Source organism: Corvus moneduloides, chromosome Z (assembly GCF_009650955.1).
Source record: "Corvus moneduloides isolate bCorMon1 chromosome Z, bCorMon1.pri, whole genome shotgun sequence".
In the NCBI taxonomy this organism is placed as follows: Eukaryota; Metazoa; Chordata; class Aves; order Passeriformes; family Corvidae; genus Corvus; species Corvus moneduloides.
In genome coordinates, this window is record NC_045511.1 from 11,496,916 (window position 1) to 11,510,284 (window position 13,369).

A 13,369-nucleotide genomic window follows, 5' to 3' on the forward strand; every position below is an offset into this window, starting at 1 on the left:
TCCATGTTTTCTCTGTTGAGCTTGGATGGTCCTGCTTTTTGCACAATACTATTAAAGGGAAATCGTGCTTGCTTTTGAACCAGAAAATATTAATGCACTTGGAGCCAATGCAAAAATGATGCTGCATTCAGGAGACACACACTCCTCTTTTGGAAATTGAGATCTTTGTCTCTGGAGAGAAGGCAGTGTTGGGTTGCTGCTGCCTGGGAGAGGGACAGTTTAGACCTGCCAAAGAGCCAACCCTTTGGGTGGCTCAGGAATTTCAGTGATGGGTTTGGGACAAAGCCATGCTCATTCTTTGGCTTGTAACAGAGCCCACATGATGCATGAAACTACCGAAGATGAAGAAGATAAAATGGAAAAGGCAAGGCCATTTGAGAATGTACAAGTGTTCCTGTAATCATCAAGTAACTGTAAAGTGTCAGAAGTTCCAGAAGTTGAGAAGAAGATATTAAAGATGGCACTGTTCAAAGAAGAATGACATATGTTTTCCAAAATTTTATTCTGTTCCTTGGTCTGTATGGAGCTGAGCATGCATTCTTTCTCCCACTCTGTCTCGCCTCTTTCTTAATTTCCTCACTGTATGTAAAAAATATTAAGAAGTTAGGAATTTCTGGACATCACAGGAGAATGAAGTAATGGCAAAGCTCTTCCTGTGGACTTCTATTTCTATATACAACCATGTCGTCTTAGTGAGACATGAGTTATTCTGATTTACAGTCTTCTGCTTACTAATCAGAATTAGTCACTTATATATAGAAGTGTTTTCAAAGTGATGTTGAACCTTTCTGTACACACAGGGCAGTGACCCAAGAGGGAAACTCAGTTTTCCAAAAAACCTTTAAATCAATGAGAAAATGGAAAGGGAGGAACTCTACAGACTAAAAATTGGCTGATCACTATCTTTGTGTATTGACTGTATTTGATAGAAATATTAATTTATTTTTAACTATGTGGGCAGGGATTTCTTTTTGTTCATGCATTACCATGCTTATGTAGATTGCCAGCTTTGTCTTACATTTCTTGTTCAATTGCCTATATAAACAGCTTTGTGCAAAACCCTGGTGAACCTCCTAACCTCCTTTATTCACAATGATGAGATGCTTTGAGAGATTGAATAAAATTCCTTTTTTTTTTTTTTTTGTGTTAATCATAATTAAATGCAGGTGTTTGATATTCCCCATTTTTATCAGTGACTCCATTTCACAAACTTAGATCCAGCAGTAGAGCTGTTACAAGTATAAATGTATTCCCAAGGGTAATCCATTCCAAGTGCATTTGGTCTGAAAAAAAGTTTGTTTCCAGTTTGCTCACAAAAAAGCATGCAGTTGAAAAACTGTTTGTCTTTGTGTTGTATGATCATTTGACCTTTCCCACCCATGCTTAACTAGAGTATCGTTTTTAAATAAAAAACATTTTTTCCTCATGTTACTAATTCCAGATGCTGTGAATAAAACAATAACATATCAGCCCCTCAGAAACAGAGAGCTCAGTCCTTATAGTCCTGAGAACATAATATTCAGCGTTAATTGACCTCGATGAAAATGATTAAGTGCTTAGCTTACAGTTGAGTTAAATGGAGTCAAGTTAAATGGCAATCAAGTTAGGCCCCTGATAGTATTCCTATAAATCTGCTGAGGGTTTGGCAACTGGCAGGAAGAGGAACTGGATCAGATTGGTCTGGTAAAGCACTTTCCTTTATAGGAAAAGTTAAACACTATTAAAAAATGATTATAATAGCAATTTGATTCTAAAGAGGGAGGACTCAAACATATTCCCGCACATCCACTCTGTCGGGGCAATGTCCGCATGTGTGCTACTTGTCTGTGGCAATGCACAGGAATTTATATGAGCTTGGCATTCTTTCACTAAGGCTGAGCTAATTGGAGTTACTTCACTTCAGCCTGGGGCAGGGAGCATACACATACATTGTTACCCCAGCTCAGCCAGCAAACAGCAGCTTTCTGATGAGTGCCAGTGAAATCCAACGGCTATTTTTCTGTGCAGAGCCACAACTGAACGAAAGTGTCCTTCCACTAGGAGAGTTTACTTCTGAATCGACCATGTGAAAGAGAAGAGAACATGTGGCACACAAGCCTGACGAGACCTGAACTATAAAATACCTTATAACCAGGTTACAGTGATGGTTTTGACCTGGGCCACAGTGTCCTTAAATAAAATAATTTCCTTATGTTGTGTAGGATTTTACTTATGAACCAAAAAAACCCAAAACCCAAGCCACTTTTGCTTTAAACAGCACTTACCTTGAAGAGCTCACTTGAGTTTGATAAGCATGACAGCAGTTAAGGCACAGCTATGACTGGTGACAGGTAAGAACCCAACTGAGTTGGTATCAAGATATTCCTGATCTCCCTACAATGATTCTGTCTGGAGATGGGTTGAGCCGGAGTTTAAAAGGGCCTTGTAATCCTCAACAAGTCCTTGGAGAAGTCTTTTTCCCTGGGCTTGCTTGCTGTTGGAGTGCTGTGGGCACAGAGCTCCCCTGGTCCCTGCTGCCAGTGTGGCAGCTGCAGCACCCTGAGCACATGAAGGCACGGTGCTGCTGCTCCTGCTCCTCAGGACTCTGCACCATCACTGGGAACAGCACCATGAGTGACACTGCCAGAAAATCACAGCACTGCAGTCCCTGGGAAATGTGAACCTCCAGCTCCTAACACAAAATTACAATTTTCAGAGTGATGAACAAAACTGCCACGGTCACATATATGCATTTAAGAGGCTTTCAGGTCATAGGACAGATATGCAGTGGCACTGCGTGTTAGTGAAGACAGCAGCTGAGTAATCTCATAACAAATCTGTTGCAGATAAAACACAAAACAAATCAAAGTGACTTGTTATGTAAACCTGGGATTTTTCTTGCTTGTTGTTGGCCTGCTGTTACCTAGCTACTGCCTGGTGAGAGAAACAATCACAGGTGAGAGTGATTTCTTCCAGCTCATTAATTCATTTTGCATATAATAAGTACCAGTCTTCTTTTAGATTCTGGGAAGTTGCTATTGTAATTGAAAGCTCATGATGTTTTCCTATCACCCACACCTAGATACAGAAGATCCAACCCAAACATGCATACTGTTTTGGTGAGTTACTCATCTTAAAAAGGGTTCCTTTTAGCACACATCTGGTGGTGCTTTTTCTTTACATCCACCAAATGAAAGATTATGCATCCTTGCTATGGAAGGCAACCACACATTTGTTCCTTAACGTCTTTCTTTCTTGCCACAATGGCTGGGGTTAGGGAGGTACAACACATACACAGGAGGAATTTTGAGTTTGTTGATGTTTAATCGATACCTTAATTTGGGGTTTGCATAGGATTTGTTTTACCTGTTGATTTTCTATAGTATCTTGCACTTCTGATATTGTTAATCTTAGAAATGTTAATTGTTAATATTAGAAATGTCTGGTACTGAAAATCTTGAAAAGTTGGAACTAAAACCAAAAGGTCTACAGAAAGATAAATATACCTGAAGGGATACAGAAATCTTCAGATAATTTTCATATCTCAAAATTCAAATCAACATAAATCCAGGTATTTTTAGCATGAGGTGAAACTAAAAGTAGAAATACTAATACTGACATGGAGAAATTTGTTCCAGTATTGCATAATTATCTCAAATACGTTGGCCAAGCTTACTAGACTACATACTGTTAGATACTGCAGATTTTCATTAGATTATTTTTTCTCTCTCCCTTTTTTCTACTTTATTTCAGAATCTCTTTAAATGTAAGACTCTGGTTTCCCTCAGTTCAGCCAAGTCAGAAAAACTAGTGTAGCTTTTCATCTATCACTGGTATACAAAATGTCCTAAAATATATATTACCCATCAGACCTACACAGAAATGACCTCATGTTCATGACCTTAATGCACTTGGATTTTTCATTAAAATTCTGTTTGCTAAGAAGTAGATGTCTTCAATTTTCTTCCTAGACCAAACTTTGGGGGAAAACCAGGCCACGTTGAAACTGTGTTGAATGGAAACTTTGCAGAATTCTCACTTTGAAAGGCATTCTGCAAAATGTGTGGCGCTTCCACAGAGAGAGAAACCCAAGAATACACTCTGTGATCTTCACAAAATATTTTCGTAAGATAGAAAGTGAGAAGCAGTGTATGTTCAGGCACTTGAGAAGTGCTATAATGACTTGATAATGCAAGCCCCAGAGTGCTTTAATACAGTTATAAAATGGACCTGTGTATCTATAAAAAGAATAAGTAAAAAGGATAAAACTTTATTGAATAATTTCCAAGTCTGCGTCACAATGAGCTTATGTCATTTGCTGTAATTATGAAGCCATAATCAAAGAATAATGATTCACCACTAAGCCATCAGAGTTCTTGAGTTTACAGGGCAGTTAGCAAGTGAATAAAGGATAAAGGAATTTAGGAACTGCCCCACAAGAAAAAGAAAATCCTCCTTCTTATCTAGTGTTTTGGACTGTATAGTATATAATACTTCAAAATCTCACCTACACATACTTAGGGTTAAAATATATATATAATACTAATCAATTTTATTCTGACTCAGGAAGTTTTATAGCTGAGTAAAACACTGGCCATTCTTATTTTTCAAAATGAATGCTACTTTTTTCAGCAGCAGAGTCTTTTATCCCAGAAATCATTGCATGCTTGAGCGCTTTGCATGACCTGTTCTGTTCGACTTCATTGGTATATCATCTCTGAATCGTCTCATCCCTTTTTAGAATAAATACTGTGTCTGAAAAATCTCCCTGGTGTATACTTATTGTTATCTCTCAGACCTTTCTTGAGGCTTTCTAAGGCGTTTTTTCTTGAGAAAAACTCTTTCTACTTATTTCCAGTGAATGACCATTTCCCACTCCACTCATGCAATCTGTTTGATGTATTTGAGGCACATACAAGTTCTTGACACTGCATTGTTGAAATCCCCTTGCTGCCTGTTTAGTTTAATTGCTAATAAATCCTGTAATGCATGAAATAAAATTTTCACTAGTTTTAAAGAAGTCATAAACAGTTTGAAGTGCAAATTGAGGTATTTGGTGCCAAAGTCCTTCGCTAGACACCTTAAGCACAACTGGTTGAAGTGCTGAACTTAATTGAAATTGAAACCAATGAAGGCTTTTCAAAGTTGAAAAATCACTGCAGTAAAGGCTGTGGACAATTAGTATAAAAATGTGTGTTCCCTCTTGCCAAATACACATTTACTTCTGTACAGTAATATCATTGCTTGACTTCACAATAAGGTTTATTAGCTACTTTTATGCAATGGCACAGCTGCCATTATGAGGAAGTACTGAAATATGAGTCTGCTCTCATGGAACTAAAGATCTTACATGATCAATCACTTAGGCAGAAGTAGAGGGAAGAATTTCACGACCTTTCTCCTCTTTTGTTACACCTACTAAACTGAAAATACTGGTCACTGATCTCGGAATCTACCATCTCTTACTTCAGTATTTCTAATGGTGTTTTTCTTCTCAAAGTGGACAGTTAAAGCCTACAAAATCACTGGACACAATTCATATTTTTCCAGTCTCATGATCTATTAACAGAAGAGACAGCTGGCTGTTGTAATTTTATTTTCTCTCTGAGAGAAGCCATCAAGCCAGACCTGATGTCACTGTAAATCTTTCTGGGTGGGTGGTCATCTTTTTCTTCTGCTTAGTGCAGTGTCTGGTGTGTGGGAGGCTATGGCTCTTAAGTGCTGTCATTACACTGCATGACTTAAGCTGTAAGAAAAAGGTAAAGATTTTTGGTAGGAATGCTGCTGATGTGGAGGGAAATTAACTGATATGACTGATCCCACAGTAGGACAGAACTTAAACAAGAAGGCCATTCCCATTTTCTGACCAATCTCTGGGCACTGGAAAGAAGTTGGTGTCTTGCTGCAGCTGGGGCTTTGGTTCCATGTGCCTCAGGTGGAAGGAGTGAAATGGAAGACACAGGGCCAGAGTAATTCTGGTATAGTCATAGCTGTGCTGAATGTGTATGCCAGGAAGCACTTGTAGCCACTCATATATAAGCAGACTTCTGGCATTTTTTATAGTGTAGTCTATAAATAAGAGGGTTGAAAGAGATTTACTTATTTTTGCATATGTCCAGGAACATACTAAAATATGGTACATACCTGTGATAATTCTGATCATTGCTCAAAATTTCCCAGCTGTCTTGAGAAAGGGAAGACACTCACAGTGTTAACAGCAGCAGTACCTTCTAAGCAATATGACAGTCATGAGCAGAAGATGAAAGGAAAATATATTAAGAAATCAAGAGCTGACTTCAGGAGGTAAAAAAATTGAGTCAACCATGAGAAATTAAGGTCATTAAATACTTTCCTGCATCTTACTCAGGGAGTTGCCTAGAAGGTTAGCAATGAAACCTGAAACTATATGAAACTGACTTGGTTTTGTACCACATTGCAACTCTGAAAATCACAGCAGATTTCCCAAAACAGGCCACAAAAAGCCTGCAGAAAAGCTGTGTGGTGCCGTGACTCTTTCAGCCAGCAGAGACCACAGCTGTGTGTCCAACGGCTCTGTGGAAGCGTGGCGTGGCTCCGGCTGGCCACCACACAGCTGTGTCTGCATGGCCTGAGCCAGGACGCCCTGCTGATAGACCACAGTGTGTGTGTGCTGGTCTCCAAGCGAGTCATGAAAGAGGAGCTGGCAACTAGGCAAAAATACAGCGCAATGAAATGCTTTCATAAGTTTGGGTGTGAGGCAATAAGACAACCTCAATAATTTTTTTTGTTCATGGGGTCCTACAACAGCATCTTCCAGTAACCTGCATCTGCTTTCTGGCACAGTTTTTTGGCAGACTTTGTTTCCCTTTCTATTAATGAAGGATTTTTTTCTGCTGAGGTCAACAGACTCTACCTTTGCTGAGACACTGATAGCTGAAATAAAGTAAGCCCTTTCTCTTCCATGGTCAGAAGAATCCTTGAAACTTTTCATATTCATAGCATGTTTCTTTGAGACCCGTGTCTGTTGCCTTCCTCAAAAGCCTGTATTAGATCTCAAAAACTCTGAAAAGATGGAGAAGGAAGGGTTAATTTTCCATACGTTGGTAATTTTCAGCAAAGTTTTATACCTCTAAATCTGTGCAGACTGTGCTCAGCAGGAAACTAGGCACTTAAATTTGGGAAAAAAATAATCCTAAAATAAGTAATCTGAAATAGGTCAAGTGAATCATGGGGTATCTGTTTTGTTCAGCTGACTACAGACGGTTGCTCCCTCCCCAATCCAAGAGATGTTTGCAAATGAGACCCACCTACTCTCACTCCCTCTGGATGCATCTGTATTAGAAGTGTAGGGAAATCTAACCTGTCTCCATGCAAACCACATTTGATTTGAAATAGTAGAGATATTATCTTGTGTTTCTGTGCCTGTTCTTTAAAGGCTAGGTAATACCATCCCAATCTTCTACTACCCCGCCAATTTATTGGGCTGGGCACAGAACTGCACAAATTGACTTTTTTTTTGCAGGTGTACATAAACTGGTATTTTGTACTACCTGTGGAAGATTTACCAGCACATGTTGGAAGTAGCTTGAGAAATCTCTGCTAAGCACTTCACATGTAAGACACAGACCTAAATAACCTCTTACTCCCTTCATTAACTGTCCCTTCTCAGGAGATAAGCTAGAGGAACATATCAAACAATGTTTGATTCTCCTGAACCAACTTTTCTGATCAGGTGTGTAGTGGTTTGGTCCAAAATACTCATTACTGTTTATCTGCTGTGAGATAAGAATTAGGAGAAATGCAAAACAGGCACCAAACTTGAAAGAATATAAAGAAGTTTATTAACAGACCTAAAAGAAGAAAAAAAAATTATACCACCTTCAGAACTCTCCTCCTTCCCCCCACCTTCCTCCCTTCTCCCACTGACAATGTGAAAAGACAACCCTTAAGATGTTCAGTCTGTTTACCACTTCCATAATAACCTTGTTCAGTCCATTTAGAGAGAGAAGTCTCTTCTTGCTCATGCTATGAAAACATTATCACAACGAGACAGCCGCCCACTTCCAAATATTGTTCAGTCCATTTAGGAAGAGGAGTCTCTCTGCCTGCGTGTGAGTCCTTTCCCCCGACTTGCAGCTTTTCCTGCAACTGCTTTCGAGGGTCCACTCTTGAAGTTTTTTGGGGTACAATTTTAAGGTTGAGCCGTTCAGAAACAAAAAACAGAGGCCTTTCTCCTTCCCTGGGAGCAAAGGGTCTTCATCATCTTCATCTTTAGGACTATCTCTGGGAGCATCTCTAGGGACTGAGGTTTTCTCCTTTCCCGTTCGGAGCAAAAGTCCTCATCTGGTCCATCTCTCCCTTTCCAAACTTCTCATGAAATTACAGCGGCGTCAGCATCTGCCTATCTCAGCGCAGGTGCTTTTGCTCACGAGTTGAACACTCCACCCCCCAGATCTTCATGAAATTACAACAGGATACTCTGATATATCATAGCTTCACAAGAGAATTTCAGCTTTAAGCATCTCCTCTCTCTCTTCCCTCAGGTTTTCAGCTCTTCACAGCAGTAAAAGGGTTAATCTCACCTCGGCCTTGCAGCTTTGCAGCTGGAATGTTGAATCTTTCTTATCGCAGTGGAGAGGGGGGAGAGCCGAGCCGCTCCGGCTGCCCACGGCAAGGCAGTGGGGGGGGTTCCACAGGTGGAACAGGTCCATCAGCTCCAGGATGGCCGTGGCCCGGCCCGGCCTGGCCCAAGCAGGGCCTGGCCGGGCCCGCTGGCCCCCACACGGGGCCCGCAGCCACCTGTGCCAGCGCCGGAAACGAGAGAGAGCTTGGGGGGGAGTTTGCCTATTCTTAAATGTGGATCACAGAGGTGATCACAACTTTAAGTGGCTTAGAGAATTGTCCATATTCAAACTGGCCAGCTGATAGGTTCTATCAGTTCCCAGAGGAAACTGTAAGCACCCCTTAGCAAGGACGTCCCTTCCGGGACTATGCTTGCTAACCTATGACAAGGTGTTACTATCCTTCAAACTGAGCTCAGGAGTTTGTCACTGGTAGATTTCAGTCTTTTCACAGGTGCAAGCTCTTTTTGCAAAAAGCAGAAGACCGTTCTGAGCTTTCCTTGACATCAGTGATGTTATTTTGCTTTTTTTTTTTCTAAGCAGGTTTCTTTCTTTTGGTCTCTTCTTTTGTTGCAACAGGTAATTTCTCCATAATTAATGTGTAAAGGACCTGCAGGCAGTCATTCCAGAAGGCCCTGGTGAACAAACCATAGAGTCTTATCATATACAGATTTGGAATTTTTTTATATTGGTCAGCTTATCCACTTCATTTTCCACCTGTGCTAGCAGTGTGGGAAAATGAAATCTCAGAGTTCTGTATTTAGTTGCATCAGGTATCCTTTTAGTCTCTTGCTGGGCTCATCACCAGGATGATAGGGAAAAGACTTCCTGTCCCATTACCTTCAGCCACCTGCTCTCCATACTGCTCAGCTCCACAGTCTGATGATGTGCCGGGTCCAAGAAAGTGGGTTCTTCTTTCCAGGAACATCCCGGGGAGTAGCTGTACCCCAAGAGGGGCTGCTGCATCTCTCTAGCTTTTGCTGCTTTCCTGGAGAAAGAGAGCTTAGTAAGCATGGCTGTAGTGTGTAGGGGACAGGCTACACCTTGCTGCAACAGACATCCCACGCTGCCTGTATGGGGATAGCTGGGTGGGATGTGTGTTACTTCTTTCAGATGTTTACCTTCTGAAAAGTGGTCCATAAGATATGAGATATAATTTTTAGTTTTCCTTCTTGGATGTGATATTATTGCACTTTTTAAAACTTGCTATACTGAATATATTTTTATACTCTTGTATTGCCTCAGTGTCAGTTCGCAAAAAGAAAAGTTCTAATGTACTCATGTGCACATGTACATGTCTTAAAATAGTATATTCAAGTGTAGATCAGTTATTTTCTGAAGAAGAGCATCTAAGACCTGAGTTACCAGCACAGGCACTTAGATTACTTCCTACAGAAATTGAATATATAGTATTCTATAGTATTCTATACAGTATTCAGGAAATAGTCACTTCCTGATGGTTCAAATTGTTTCATGCCAACATTAAAGATAATCCCTTAAAACAACCCCTATTATTCCCTATTTTAAGAAAGAAAGTTTGATACATCTTAAAACCTTTCATCTTTCTCAATCTTTAATGTCTTTAATGTGACTTGAACAAGAGTTCAGAACCTGATGCCCAGTACCGATCTCAGCATTTCTTGTTCTGCAAATCACAGAAGGGAAATAAAAGTGCCTTCCAATAGCACTCATCTCTTAAACTCTTCACTTTCTAACACTAGGGAGGAGCAGCATTTCAGATTATGCACACCACTGAATTTCCCTTCTGTCATTAGAACTGCAGCTTTCTGCAGCACATGCTGACCAATACCCAAGTAGTGCTTACATGTCATGACCATTCTTGCACAAATGAATTTCTATAACTGTTCATATAAAGAAGAAGAAAAGGCATGATCACATTCCCTGTTGGTAACCAAACAATTAGAAATGAATTTTTTTTCAGTAACAACTCATCTTGTCAGTAGTTTTATGTCAAATATTTGGTGATCAGTTGCAGAAGGCCGTTATTGCCATGTCCTTCCCTGGCTCCTTCATGTTCCCTCTTTTTCAGACCAAAATCATCATGAAAAGCATTTTGAACAGTTTTTTGGTTGTAAGTTTAGCCAATAAACCTCCCCCACACAAAAGTTCTGCAGAGTTATCTCCGTTGTTCACGTGTACATCTGTGAAGAAGGCTTTGATTCCAGCACAGGGAAGCATGAGATCATATGATGTTTATAGAGCACAATGGCATAAAACGTAGGATATCATCTAGTTATTTCCTGTACTAAGTACAAAATGTTGTATTTGTTAGTCATTTAATTATGATTCCAGAAATGAATTTTTAATAATGGAGGGAGGACAATATTAGTTAGCAATTAGGGAAACGAGAAACCTGTATTTATTCAAATAAGCCCAGCCCTTCTGTTTCCTGGATGACAAAATGTTATGGAAATGTGATTTCATAAGGTATGCTAATTTGTTTTGGAAAGTGGGAAAGAATTGTCCAACAACATGGAAGAAAAAAATTTGGCATTTCAGTGGGCCTACATTATTCCATTTACAGAAATTCTGCATCCTGAAAAAACACCTTTCCATTTCAATTTTGACCATGATTCACTAGAATATATGTTTTCTTTTTTACCTGTAAACACGTTAAACACATAGACAATGAAACAAATGGAATATAAAATGAAAGCAAATATCTCATTAAATTCAATTTTTTGAACAGTTAGCTAAAGCTATATATTTTCTCATAAACTAAACAATGCGTTAGAATAACATTATTTCACTTCAGAAAGCTTAAAGTTAATATCTTAAACGGAATATATGCTACTGAATTTTAAAGACTTTCTTAAACCAGATCTTTTCAGTTAAATGTCATTTATGTTGTTTTACTTTATGACAATGTTATTATTAATTATACTACTGCAAATATATTTTTATCTGATCCTAGTACCTAATGCTCAGAAGACGCATTTTATTTCTGTTTAATTCCTGTTGGTCTAAAGTCCCCATTGTTTATAATCCTTGATTCTACAAAAGCCATGGTTGTCATTATTCCTAAATAAAGTTAAAAACAAAGGGAATTTAAATTTTCTTGCTGCTATTGTTCTTACTCAAATAGGGTGATAAAAATGATGTTACAGATAACTAAATGTGTCACTTACCTACAAGAAATTATCTCTATGAAATGATTATAGCACTGAGCTATAATTGTCTGCAAATATGCATGAGAAAAATCTACATAACCAAATCCATTCACTGGCAATCACAAGAAAGAGTCCAAGCTGAGCAGTCTCAAGAGCTTCATTATTTCTACACTGAATACAGAAACAGGAAATGAATGGGGTGGTTATATAAATGAGCGCAATACTTTGGGCAGAATGAAATTCACATGATTAGGCCGAACATTATACAAGTAGATCTACTGACTTCATAAATGGCATACAGACGTAATTAGGATTGCCCAATCCTTGTTTATTAAACTGTCCCCAAACTAGAGATCTGTAAAACAAAACCCCAAGTGGTGAGATGCAGTTTGGCAATATGTATATCCAGTTTTATGCGCATACTACAAAAAGTCAAGTTCAAATTTTGATTTTAAGTGGGATTTTTAGACATCCTAGAAGAACTAAAATATTTTAAAGACCCCATATATTATGAATTTATGTATGTTTAATTGTATCACCTATACAAAATTTTGAAGTAGATTTTATAACCATATTTTCACCATGCTAAAATCTTGATGCACAAACAGAAAGAGTAGCAAATGAAGCAAATTGTAATTAACATTATCTTTGATGAACTACTTTCTTTTTAAGTTTTTTTTTGTTTGTTTTTGGGGGTTTTTGGGGGGGATGGGGGGGTGGGGGAGGCATTATAATTGTTGGATTTTTTGAAAATTCCCAAACTGTACTTTGGTTATCCAGCCCAGAGAAGAATTTCTCCCATCTGTGAACTCCATAGAAAATGCCTATAACAAATATATAATTGAAAGAGTAGTCAGATTTTCTGTCATGTCTGATGTGGGAACAAACAGTACTAAGTGCTTTCTCATTACATGGAACACAAGGATTCAATAAAAAAGTGGAGCTGGCCAGTGGATAGCAGTTCCAGTACATAAAACGTTGATGTTTCAAAATTTGTTTTTATTCTGGTTTAGAATAGAAAAGAAACCATGCAAGCATTCTGGAAAGGAATTTTGTTGAAACACTCCTTTTTAAATTGAAAAAGACTGTTTTCTTAATTTCTTTTTCAATGAAAATGAGCTTTGAGTTGAAAACTGTAGTGACCCACTGACAAAATCTGGGCTTTGGCAAAATATTAAACTTCAGCAAAAAATAAAATAAAATGTAAAAGCATATGACATCAAATTTTCTAGTGATTTCTAACACAAAGTAATCAGCAGAAGCTCAGTGATTACTCTTATCATAGCAATCATGAAGCATTACAGCATCTTGGCTTAGGATTTTAACCTGATCGCTAAAAATTATAAACTTTGAATCATTTTTTTACTTTAAGAAAAGGGTGGACACCATCCTGGTAGCACAAACACAGTCCATAATTTCCACTCAGCTATTTGACCAAAATATGAATACTTTTGTCATCAACTTTTTCCACATGGGGATGATACTACTCAAATATAATGACAGTGTGATGAGATGTTTACTTTATGACTTTTTTTAGCACTGCTATTCTTTTTAATAGACCAGAAGCTGTTAACCACAGGAAATTGGTCACTTAAATCTGCTCACCATTGATTTGATTACATCTGCTCAGAAGCAGAAAAGAAGAAAGCTTTCTGCTAA